The sequence below is a fragment of the Notamacropus eugenii genome, chromosome 5 (assembly GCF_028372415.1).
Source record: "Notamacropus eugenii isolate mMacEug1 chromosome 5, mMacEug1.pri_v2, whole genome shotgun sequence".
Lineage (NCBI taxonomy): Eukaryota > Metazoa > Chordata > Mammalia > Diprotodontia > Macropodidae > Notamacropus > Notamacropus eugenii.
The window spans coordinates 279,984,929-279,997,828 of NC_092876.1; positions in this window are offsets into that span (position 1 = coordinate 279,984,929).

Consider the following 12,900-nt stretch of genomic DNA (forward strand, 5'->3'; position numbering starts at 1 on the left):
GAACTCATCACACATTATGTGTGACGGTTACCTGTGTTTGGTTTCCTATCCCCTCATCAGTCAGTCAATCAACAAGGATTTATTAAGTGCTTACGATGTGCATTTGGATTGTAAACTCTTTGTAGGTAAGGGCAAGACCTGAACAGTTGATTCATTTAGGAAACAGCTGCCCTGAGAAACTTGCTTGATAAGTGTTTGTTGAAAATGAAATAAAATGAAAGAGATGTAGATGGAAGGGGTTATGATCAATAAAATGGGGTTCATCTGAGAGGGTTTCTTGGAGAAAGGGGAAATTCACACATGATTTTGATGGAAGAAATTGCTTCTGGTGTGGGCTAAACTATCGTTGATATATTGGATAGACTGCTGGGCAACCAGGATCAAATTCCACCTATGATACTGTGTGACCATGGATAGGTGACATTTGTTTGCTGAGCCTCAATTTCCCCATCTGTAAAATAGAGATGATAGTACCTATAGTATTTAATTACCTTATAGGGTTATGAGGCTCAAATTAGATAATGCATATAAAGTAAGCAGTTGTTATTGTCATGATCTTAATGCAGACAAATTAGTTCCAGCTGAGAACCTTTTCTCAGGTTGCAGTTTCTTCAAGGTTTGATAAATTCGTTCAGGCCATTTGCTGCTAGCAGGCCAAGCCTCTGTCCCCAGCTGTTCTTAGATGCTAAAGCATAGATTACTCTTGATATCCTCTAAGGCTGGAGAATCTCTTCTCCTCTCTGGCTTCTCTTTGTGCCTGGCTCCCTTTGATGTCCAGCTTCCCTTCTCCCTCCCCCTCTTGTGGCCTGGGCTCATTTCTGATTGTGACAGTGAATTACTGGGACACTTTCTGAAGACTGAAGGCAGAAAGTATAGAGGGTCCTCAACAAACTGTAGGAGTCACAATGGCAATGCTGCCAAGTGCCCAAGGAGTAATAGTGGAATACAAGAGCTTTGAAAGGATGGAGCAGAGGGTCTACACAGGGAAGTCGGGAGAAATGAGGCTGCTCACCACACTCCCATCTCTTTGTGTAACTAGGATCCCACTCAACTCTAGAACCCTTCATTTCCTAGATGCTTTAGCTCATTGTAATTATGATAAAAGGCCCCCAAGCGAGTGCTTTCTAATTCACAGACTGGGCAGGAGCCACAAATAAAACAAGATGGCGTAGTAAAGTATTTCATCGAGACAAAACAGCAGGGTAGCAGACAGACGTATGGACAACAGATTCATTTTCAGTCCCCCATTCCACACACAAAAAGGGTGCAGCCTCTTGGAGATGCCCATGAGGAAGTAAGTCATTCCTCAGGGGAACTCACACAGTGGCTGTACAACCTGGGTTTCAGCAGCAGCATTAAGGTCTACAGTAGCTTTTTGGGTGTAGGGATTGGTCTCTCCATTGACTCTCCATTGCTTCTCTTTGGATTTGCTCTGGATTCATCTCCTTCACGGGTCTGAAACCTGAACTTGGTGACTATCAGAAGCAATGCCAGTCTCCCCTGCTCAGAAAGTCTTGATCTGCAGGCACTGAAACACTCTGCTATCTTCAGCATACTCTCTATGGCCCTCTTTTTCAAATGGTTTATGCCCTGTGACTCAACCCCTTTGTACAGGCATAAATGGTACATAATTCTGCTTATTTCAGCCATTATGACCAACAGAATTAGACAGAAATCAGCCTCGCAGGCAGTGAAGTTGGACGAGATGTGGTCTGACGTGATCAGGCACCTAGGTGGTGCAGACGATAGAGCACAGAAAGACCTGAGCTCAAATCCAGCCTCAGACACTTACTAGCTTTGTGACCCTGGGCAAGTCACTTAACCTCTGCTTGCCTCAGTTTCCTCAACTGTAGGAAACAAAAGAATAATAACAGCACTTACTTTCAGAGTTGTTGTGAGATCAAAGGAGATGATATTTGTAAAATGCTTAGCAGAGTGGCTGGCACACAGGAAGCACTACATAAATGATGATGACGACCTATTATGTCTGTAAAATGGCAATTACACTTGCTATACCTACTTCACATGATAATATGTATAAAGAGCTTAGCAGAGTGCCTGGAACATAGCAGATATCGTATAAGTGCTAGGCATGATGACGATAGTCCTATTATATCGTAAAATGGGGATAATACTTGCTCTACTTACCTTACACAGTTGCTTTAAGGAAAAATGATTTGTGAAGCTTATAGAACTACTGTAGATAAATGTAAGTCATTATGAGGTTGTTGACATGGTGGTGGGATCCCTTGAAGTATTAAAATCTAGACTGGGGAGTTTGGATGTAATAACACAGGGAGATCTGAATTCAAATCCCAATTCTAACACATACTAGCTGTGTGACCATAGGCAAGTTGCTTAAACAAGCTGCTTATCTATGAAAGAAGGTGATTGGACTAGAATGCCTCAGGGATCCTCTCCATCTCTAATTCGACTCTGCTATGAAGCTGAGAAATATTATACGTTATTGAGTCACAAAAGGACATAGTCAGTGTCTTAGGCATGTTCAGGTTGGCAGGCCTGCCATTACATAAAAAACAAAGACAGACAAGGAAATATTGAGAATAAGTATCAAAGTTTGGTTGGCCCCAATAACTCCTGCCTGCCTCATGCAGGCATAGGGTCCTGTGGGAATAAAATGAATTAAATATACATTTCCCCCATTCATTTCTTCTCACTGTCCATGCAGCCTGGGCAGGGCCTGAGATGGGGAACTTTGGATCAGTCCTTTGGTGAGTTTTGAGCCCTTGACTTGAGACTCTGTGTGGCCAGGACTCAGTGCTTTTCGGAGACAAGAAAGACTGAATGGGAAAGTGAAATGGCATTTTCAAAGCCACAAGCTCTGAGCGTTCCCTTCCTCAGTGAAAGTGAGCTAGCCTCAGATAAGAAGGTCATGCGGCTTGTGAAACTCCTTACAATTCAACTCGGAGATTTGGGAGACGGCACAACAGACTCCAGGCCAGGTTTATCAGTCCTTCCATCGCTTAGCTCATCTGAGAGAGGTTTCCAAATGACTAGGCCAGTGCTGCCTCAGGAAGGAAGCTCTTTGGGCTGCAATGTAGCAGTCTTTAGGCAAGTGATGGATACCTGAGAAATGGTTTGAGATGACACAGCATTATGGACAGGAGGGCTTGGTTCAGGGTTTGCCCTTCACCCACCTCCAAGATGTGGGCAGATTCACTCAAGGAAGCACTTAGGGGATAAGTTGAGAGAACTGAATGAATGGGGAGGAGAAGTGGGCAGAGAGAGAGATAAAAGGGTGGTAGCTTAGACTGGTCTTGGAAGAAATGGAGAGGAAGTGAGAAATGGAAGCTACCACACCTGAGGGCAAGGTTACAAGAATTGCTAAGCTGGCAATAGTTGAGAAGAATAAGAAGGAAATTGGGGAGGGCATGGGGTGGTGATGCTGGTAATAGGAGGCTCTGTTCTAGGGGAATGGACCACAAGACCTATTTACTCTCCCTCAGGGACAGATATAGTTCGTGAGTGTATTGGAGTCTGACTACTATGAGGCCAGGTGGAGCCAGCCCACTCTGATACAGAAAATGCTGAAGAAGAAAGAAAAGGGGTTCCATAGACTGTGTTTGGAAATGATGAAATAGCTTGCAAATGAGATGCAAAACAACAAGAATCATTTTTTGAGTCACCATCTCTGTAACAGTCCTACAACCTCTCAAGAGCCTGTTAGCTTCCAGGTAATAAGCAGGTGCAGCAGAGCAGCTGAAGGTTAGTGAGACAAATGTGAGAATTCACTCCCTTTTCTAGAACCCCATTTGGTGAGAAAGATGCAGGCTACCTTCTTGAGATATATCCTAACGACCTCTTACTTCCCTTCCTCGATTTGGACTTCGGTTTTATCCCAAGTAGAGGAGAAGATCCCAATATACAGACCCAATTCCATTTTTACTAGGGACCATCTTCATTGCAGTGAAGCAAGAAAAGGCATCTCTTCATTGCAGCAAGAAGAGTTATGGATAGAAAGAAGTTTTTCCCTGGAAGTGATGTTAGAACCTAGAATCTTCTGTCATTCTTCAAAGACCAGAAAAATTAAATTAATTATTTATTATTAATTAATTTAAATTTAATGTAATTCAACAAATATGTACTAATGACCTAGTGTGTGCAAGATCCAAGAGATACAAAGAAAAAAATAGGACTCCCAGGCTTTAGGGAGATTACTGTGACATGTTTCTTGGCACCTCAGTACAAAAGCCAGAAGAGTATGGCCTCAGGAGTGTAACAAATACCTTGAAGGGTTTTAGACAGAGGTGTACTGAACTTTCTTCAGTTATTGAAACCCTACTAACACAATTACCACAAGGGAGAAGCTGGGAGAGAGGGTTAGCTTACTCTAGAGAGCATTCATTCATTCGTTCATCAAACATTGGTTAAGTAAGTAAAACTTTGTGATGGGCCTCAGGATGTCAAAGATAAATAAGGCTTGGCCCTTGCAGGCAACCAGCTCACAACCCCCTGGAAAAGGTGACCTGCACAAAAAGATATACAGAATAATAATACAAATTATTACAATACAATTACAATACAAAAATACAAATAAGAATATGAAATGGAACCCAAGTGCATGGAGTGCGGAATAATTAATTATTTAAGGAGTCCTGAGGAAGGAGAGATCATTTCTGTTCCATCACACACCTGATAGTCAATGGAATTACCTACCATTTCTGCCATTTTTCAGCACCTAGGCCCTCCAGGGATTCAGTCAAAAGACTGAATTTAAGGCTCCAGAAGGCCACATGTGGCCTCAAGTCCTTCAGTTTCCCCATGCTTGCTCTAGATATTTCCAAAACCGTTCAACCCAAGGCTTTGCCCAGCTGGCTTGCTGGAGGTGTCCATCACTTCAGAGGAGATAGGGCAGTAACATGGGCTAAGGGAGAGTGAAGGAGAATCTCAAGCCAGGCATGGTGGAAGGGTAATGAGGAGATGGAACCAAAATGACCTCTCAAGCTTTCCAAGCACCCTATTTTCCCCTGAAGGGAACCTAGGTACAGAATACATCTAAGAGGTTCTCAGAAACGAATACAGAGAGAGGAAACCAATGGTTATTAAGGTCTCTTTTATGTAACCTGAATACAGTCAGAAGTGCAGCCCAGGTGTGTGTGTGGGTGTCTCCTGAGAAGGAAATGGTGTCAAATGTCTGATCAAAGAGTCCTGGCTTTAAGGGGAGCTCCTTGGTTCAGAGAATCCTTTGGAGGTCAATTAATCCATCTCTTCAAGCGTTTTTTGTTCTTTTTTCCATCCATGGATCCATGATTTTGTTTTCCTTTTATTTTATTTTCCCCCAGTTACATGTAAAAACAATTCTTAACATTTGTTTTTAAAATCTTGAGTTTCAAATCATCTCCCTTCCTCCTTCCCCACCCCACCCCCATTGAGAAGGCAAGCAATTCCATATAAATTAAACATGTGTAGTCATGCAAAACATATTCATAAGTCATGTTGCGAAAGAAAACACAGACAAGAAAAAACCCTCAAGAAAAACAAAGTCAAAAAAGTATGCTTCAACCTGTATTCAACAGTTTTTTTCTCTGGGGATGAAGAACATTTTTCATCCTAAGTCCTTCAGAGTTGTCTTGGATCACTGTACTAATGAGAAGAGCTAAATCATTCATGGCTGATCATCTTACAATATTGCTGTGACTTTGTACACTGTATATTTCACTTTGCATCAGTTCATGCAAGTCTTTCCAGGTTTTTCTAAGAGCATCCTGCTCATTATTTCTTATAGTACAAGAGTATTCCATCATAATCACATGCCACAACTTGTTCAGCCATTTCCCAATTGATGGGCATCCCCTCAACTTCTAATTCTTTACCCCCAGAGAAGAGCTACTATAAATATTTTTGTACATATAGGTCCTTTTTTTTTTTTTAAAATCTCTTTTAGGATACAGAGCTAGTAGTGGTATTGCTAGGTAACGGGATGTGCACAGTTTTATAGCTCTTTGGGCATAGTTCCTAATCATGCTACAGAATGGTTGAATCAATTCACAACTCTACCAACAGTGTATTAAAGTCTCATTTTTCCCACCTTCCGTCCAACATTTGTCATTTACCTTTTCTATCCTATTAGGCAATCTAATAGGTACATGGAACCATCAGTTACAACAAATGAATAAGTTTTGAAGGCTGTGGATAAGTTCATTTACCTTGGTAGTGTACTTTGGAGGGATGTACACATTGACAATGAGGTTGATGCATAAGTTGCCAGAGCTAGCTCAGCGTTTGGAAGGCTCCAAAGAAAAGTTTGGGAGAGAAGAGGTATTAGACTGACTACCAAACTGAAGGTCTATAGAGCTGTAGTGCTGAGCTCATTGTTGTATGCCTGTGAAACATGGACAATCTACCAGCACCATGCCAGGAAATTGAATCGCTTCCATTTGAACTGTCTTAGGAAGATTCTGAGGATCACTTGGCAGGATAAGGTACCAGACACCTAAGTCCTAGCTTGAGCTTAACTGTCAAGCATTCAAACTATGCTTCAGAGAGGACAACTCCAATGGGCTGGCCATGTTGTTTGATCGCAAAGTGTATGCTTGCCAAAAAGACTATTTTATGGAGAACTCATATGCGGCAGGTGATCACATGGTGGTCAGAAGAACCAATACAAGGACACTTTCAAGGTGTCTCTCAGGAACTTTGGGTTTGAATTTGCAACATGGGAGACACTGGCACAGGATCACTCAGCGTGGCGTGCCCACATCAGAAAGGGTGCTGTGCTCTATGAGTAAAGCAGAATTGAGACAGCACAAAGTAAACATAGGATGCACAAATTTGGAATATCCACCCCAAAAATTCACATGGACTATCTGTCCCCAACCTGTGGTAAAGCATTCTGAGCTCCTCTTGGTCTGATCAGCTACAATCAGACACACTGAAATTTCACTTTATCATGGTGATGTCATTTTGGTCCTCTTCAAAAACGAAGGACAACAACCAGGTATGAGGTAGTTGTTTTAGTTTAGTTCAGAGTTGTTTTAATTTGCATTTCTCCAAAAAATAATGAGTTAGAGCATTTTTTCATATGGCTATAGATGGTTTTGATCACTTCATCTGAAAATTGATCATATATTTTGATCATTTATCAATTGGGGAATTTTTATAAATTTGACTCACTTCTTGGTATGTTTGAGAAATGAGGCCTTTATCAGAGAAACTTGCTTTGAAATTTTTTTCAGTTACTTTTACTAACTGTATTTCCCTCCATCCTATTCCTCCCCACTATTTATTCTATTATCTCTCTCCTTTCACCCTGTCCCTCCTCAAAAGTACTTTGCTTCTGACTACACCCTCCCCAAATCTGCCCTTCCTTCTATCATTCTTTCCCTTATCCCCTTCCCTTCTATTTTCCTGTATGGTAAATAAGATAGGTTTCTATACCCAATTAAGTGTATATCTTATTTTCTCTTTGAGCCGGTTCTGATGAGAGTAAAGTGCACTTACTCCTCCTTCTCTTCCCCCCTCTTCCTTTCCACTGCAAAAGCTTTTTCTTGTCTTCTTTATGTGAGATAATTTATTTCATTCTACCTCTCCCTTTTTCTTTCTCCAAGTACATTCCTCCCTTCCCCTTTAATTTTATTTTTAGATATCATCCCTTCATATTCAGCTCATACCTATGCCACTTGTCTATATATGCTCCTTCCAACTACTCTAATAATGAAAAAGGTATTATGAGTTACAAATATCATCTTCCTATGTTGGAATAATGTAAACAGTTTAACCTTATTAAATCCCTTATGATTTCCTTTTTCTGTTTACCTTTCTATGCTTCTCTTGAGTCTGGTATTTAAAAGTCAAATTTTCTACTCAGCTCTGGTATTTTCATCAAGAATGCTTGAAAGTCCTCTATCTCACTGAAAGTCTATTTCCCCCTCTGAAGAATTATACTTAGTTTTGCTAGGTAGTTAATTCTTGGTTGTAATTCTGGCTCCTTTGTCCTCTGGAATATCATATTCCAAGCCCTCTGATCCTTTAATGGAGACTGCTAAATCTTGTGTTTTCCTGACTGTGGCTCCACAATACTTGAATTGTTTCTTTTCTGGCTGCTTGCAATATTTTCTTCATGACCTGGGAATTCTGGAATTTGGCTATAATATTCCTGGCAGTTTTCATTTTGGGATCTCTTTCAGGAAGTGACCAGTGGATTCTTTTCATTTCTATTTTACCTTCTGGTTCTAGAAGACCAGGGCAGTTTTCCTAGATAATTTCTTGAAAGATGATGTCTAGACTCTTTTTTTTGATCATGACTTTCAGATAGTCCAATACTTTTAAAATTATCTCTTCTGGATCTATTTTCTAGGTCAGTAGTTTTTCCAGTGAGATATTTCACACTGTCTTCTATTTTTTCATTCTTTTGGTTTTGTTTTATGGTTTCTTGATTTCTCATAAAGTGATGAGCTTTCAGACCTCCTTTTCCATTTGGCCCATCCTGCTTTTTAAGGTATTTTTCTCCTTATTGGCTTTTTGGACTTCTATACCATTTGACTGTGAGCTCATCTTTCAATGATTTCTTCTGTGTGCTGGTTTTCTTTTGATACCAATTTTTCACAGACTTAGTTGGGCCAAGATAACTAGGCAGCTTTCCTCACCTAACCTTGTCCCAAGTATCATCAACCCATCTCTACTCCAAATCCTGACTAGGGCTTGTTCCTTGGAGAGTACTGGACCCAGGGGAAAATATTATGAAGGTTCCTTCCTTCTACTCAACATTATAATCCAGTCTGGTTAAGAGGAGCATGGGGACATCCTAGAAAGAAAGTCACAATCCAAGGGAGTAATGGTGTTAGTTGTCAGACAGCTACCCAAGTCACTGATTTTATATATACAACCCCTGACTTAGAAGAGTAGCTCTGAGTTTACACAAACTAGGCTCACTCTTTTAAAAAAAACTTGTTGGCTATGTTATGGTTTTTTGGTTTTTTTTTTTAACCCAAAATCTTTATGCCAGAAGGTTGCATAGCTTCAAGTTGCAGAGAGAAATGCCTGTCTACTCATTCTCTGGTTTCTTTTTTTTCTTTTTCTTTTTATTAATTTGAACTTGATGAATATTAACAAGCATGAGTATCTCCTTATATAGAAAACAGAAAAAGAGGACTACATAGAAAACCATGAATCTCCCTTACATTGTGCATGAATTTTTGGGGGAATATATGTCAAATTTAGGGGCATCTAGGTGGTGCAGTGGGTAGAGCATGGTCAGGAGTCAGTCAGATTCATCTCTCTGACTTCAAATCTGGCCTCAGACACTTACTAGCTGTGTGACCCTGGACAAGTCACTTAACCCTGTTTGCCTCAGTTTCCTCATCTATAAAATGAGCAAGAGAGGGAAATGGCAAACCATTCCAGTATCTTTGCCAAGAAAATGGGGTCATGAAGAGTCAAACACAACTGAACATAACAAATGCCAAATCCAATATAGTATTTCCAACACTGCCCTGGTTGTTTATATTCCATTCTGAACCTTTCTCCTGCTCTCTTTTATTTGCTTTTAAGGAATAATTGATACTTTTTCTTCCCTTTTTTGATATTGATATCATTACCTCCTCACCCCATAATTCTCCTTCCTTCCTCCCCCCAAAATCAACTTCCCTTGTTATAAGTGTAGTCACATAAAACAAATCTACCCATCGTCCATGTTTGAGAATGTGTGTCTCTTTCTTCACCTCTAGTTCATCACCTCTGTGCCAAGAGGTGAGGAGCATGACTCATCATCAATCTTCTGGAGTTCTGATGGACCAGTGATTAGTCAGAGTACCAATCAGAGTTTCTGAGTCTTTCTCAGTTATTTTCCATTACAGTGTTCTAATCACTGTGTGCACTGTTCTTGGGTTCTGACCAGGTTTGCCCTTAGAAGGTATTTCTCAAAAATCTCTCTGGCTTGGGTTCTTACTTAGGGTTTGCCCTTGGAGCATGAAGATTGGTTTGTATCTAGATCTCTACAGAAAAGTAAAGAGCCCTCAGTAATCATGTAAGTGCTCAGCCTCTCAAGATACCAGATACAGGACAGGCTTTATTTTATCCAACAGAAATTGCAAAACCCTAAAAACTTGTATTCAAGCCCATAAACTGTCGAGAAAACTCTTCTTAACAGTTTACATGATAACAATGTAAAGACAGATATTTTTAAAAGGCTTAAGAGCTCCAATCAACCCAATGGCCACCATGATCCCAGATCAGTGATGAAACATGCTACCCACCTCCTGACAGAGAAGTGACGCAGGGTGCAAGATGTCTTTTGGACGTAGCCAGTGAAGTAGTTTGTTTTCCTTGATTATGCATCTTTGTTAGATGGTTGTTTTTTTAAAAATGTGTGTATAGTTGGGGGAGGGAGGACAGAAGTAACATGGTAAATAGAGCCCCGGGCCTGCAGTCAGGAAGACCTGAGTTCATATCTAGCTTCAGATATTTTACTAGTTGCATAACCTTGGACAAGTCACTTCACCTTTGTCTGCCTCAGTTTTCTCATCTGTAAAATGGGGATAATGGCAGCTAGAAGTCACAGTAGATAAGAGTATAGGCCCTGGAGTCAGGAGGATCTGAGTTCAAATCAGACCTCAGCTCTGGGCAAGACACAACTCTGTTTGCCTCAGTTTCCTCATCTGCGAAATGAGCTGGAGAAGGAAATAGAAAACCATTCCAGTATGTCATTCTTTACCAAGAATGACCCCAAATGGACACAACTGAAATGAATGAACACCAGCAACAAAATGGGGGATACTAATAACCCTACCTCCCAGAGTTGTTGTGGGTATCGAATGAGATAACTAAAACAGTGCCTGACACACAGTAAGGACTACATAAACATTACTGATTATTACTTGCCACATGGGAGTATGGATGTAGTCTGAAGCTAGGTGAAGTCATGGAGCCAATTGCTATGTATACCATAGGCAACAAACAGTGGAAATTAAGGCCACTGTTCAAGGGCAGGGAAAGCAGTGGCAGGTCAGGAGTTCCCCCCTGAGGAAAGGGTGTCCATATTACTGTTTGTGGAGACCAAGAACACAAATCAGGAGAGCTGGAATAAAGAATAAGACCAGCTGACTGGGAATCAATATGCAGAGAACCAGGTCCAGATCAGCTGGAGAGCCAGAGTGATTTCAAAAAATCTCAGTGACCGGTGAAAAGACCATTCTAAATGCTTGAGATGCCTCCTAGGTTCCCCCTGCAATATAGAATTTATAATCTCTCATTCAGGAGGTTACCAGCCATGGTAACATGACTAATACAATAAAAATACAATACAATACATGACTAATGCAATAAAAATACAATAAAAAAAATACACACTCTCTTCCTTGATCCTTTCCATGACCTGAAGGAGCAGGTAGAGTTATGACTATTCCTCAGGTACCCCCCAAAGTAAGAAGGCAGTCTGGAGGACAGTTAAAGACAACGGAACCAGAAGAGTTAATAGCGTTTCATTTTGCTCAACCACTGCATGTTTAATATGCCACTTGGCCACAAAAAGGTCAAATATCTATAGCACATCCACACAGAGGGCTAAGACTAAGTTAGAAAATTTCCTACCATCAAGACAGGGACCCTAGGGCTACAATCTGTCCTATTTTCACAGTCCCAAGGAGTAAATTTATATCATATTTTAGATTCATTCAGAACCTGTTCAGTGAAGAATTCTTTTCTGCCAGGTGTTTTGAAGTGGGGCCTGTTACGCTTGCTCATGTACATAGAGGGAGTCTTTGGTGAGGCCCCTCAGTGGTCTGCAAGCTCGAGGAAAGTGTCACCTGGTAGGCAAATTAGTAAATGATGTTGCCTTGTTGTTCAGTAGTATAGTGATACCCCCTCTTTCTGCAGGTCTATGGACACGAGCTAATGTGGGTTGCATACATGAGTGCAGTGCCCCAGGTGTCCCCTGGGACAGACAAGTCTGTTCTACTTTCTCAGAAGCACATTCCATTGTTGGTCAGTCATAGCTATTTTTTAAAGGGGGTTTTTCTTATCTCTACCTCCCTGTAAGCGTTGGACCTAGTTTTGCCTTCTAGGGCAACACAGAACAAATCCATTCCCTTTTCTTTGAAGACAACTATATGTCCCCTATACATTTCCTTTTTTCGGACTAACGTTACTAATTCCTCTACCTGGACCTAATGTGAGATGTTTTACAGGCCATTCATCATATTGCTTGTTCTGTCTGAGACTGTCTTTAGTCTGTCAATATTGTTCTTAAAATGTAAACACAGAATTACAGACATGATCTAATCAGAATAGGGTGGATGACCACATAGATTATTTCTTAAGACCTGGACACTTGTACTTTTAGACCACTAAAGACTGCATTTATGTGTGTGTTTGTGTGTGTGTGTGTGTTTGTATACGTGTTTATTAATTTTGCAGCTACATCTCTTTTTGTGGTGGCCAACAACTGGAAATTGAGGGGATGCCCATCAGCTGAGGAATGACTGAACAAGCTGTGGTATATGGCTATGACGCCATACTACTGTTCCATAAGAAATGATGAGGGGGATAGTTTCAGAAAAACCTAGGCAGACTTATAGAAACTGATGCAAAATGAAATAAGCAGAACCTGGAGAACATTTTATACAGCACTGCAATATTTTCGTGATGATCAGCTGTGAAAGACTTAGCTAATCTGATCAATACAATGATCCAAGACAATTTTTAAGGACTCATGATGAAAAATGAATGTTCAGAGAGAGTCTGGGTGCAGACTGATGTATAAGTTTTTCACTTTCTTTCCTTTTCTTGTTTTTTTAGCCATGGTAACACAGATAATATGTATAATTATACATATACATGTATAATTAATATCATATTGCTTGCCTTCTCAATAAGTGTGGGAGGGGTGAGAGGGAGAGAAAGAATTTGGAAATCAAAAAAAATTAAATAAATTTTAAAATAAGT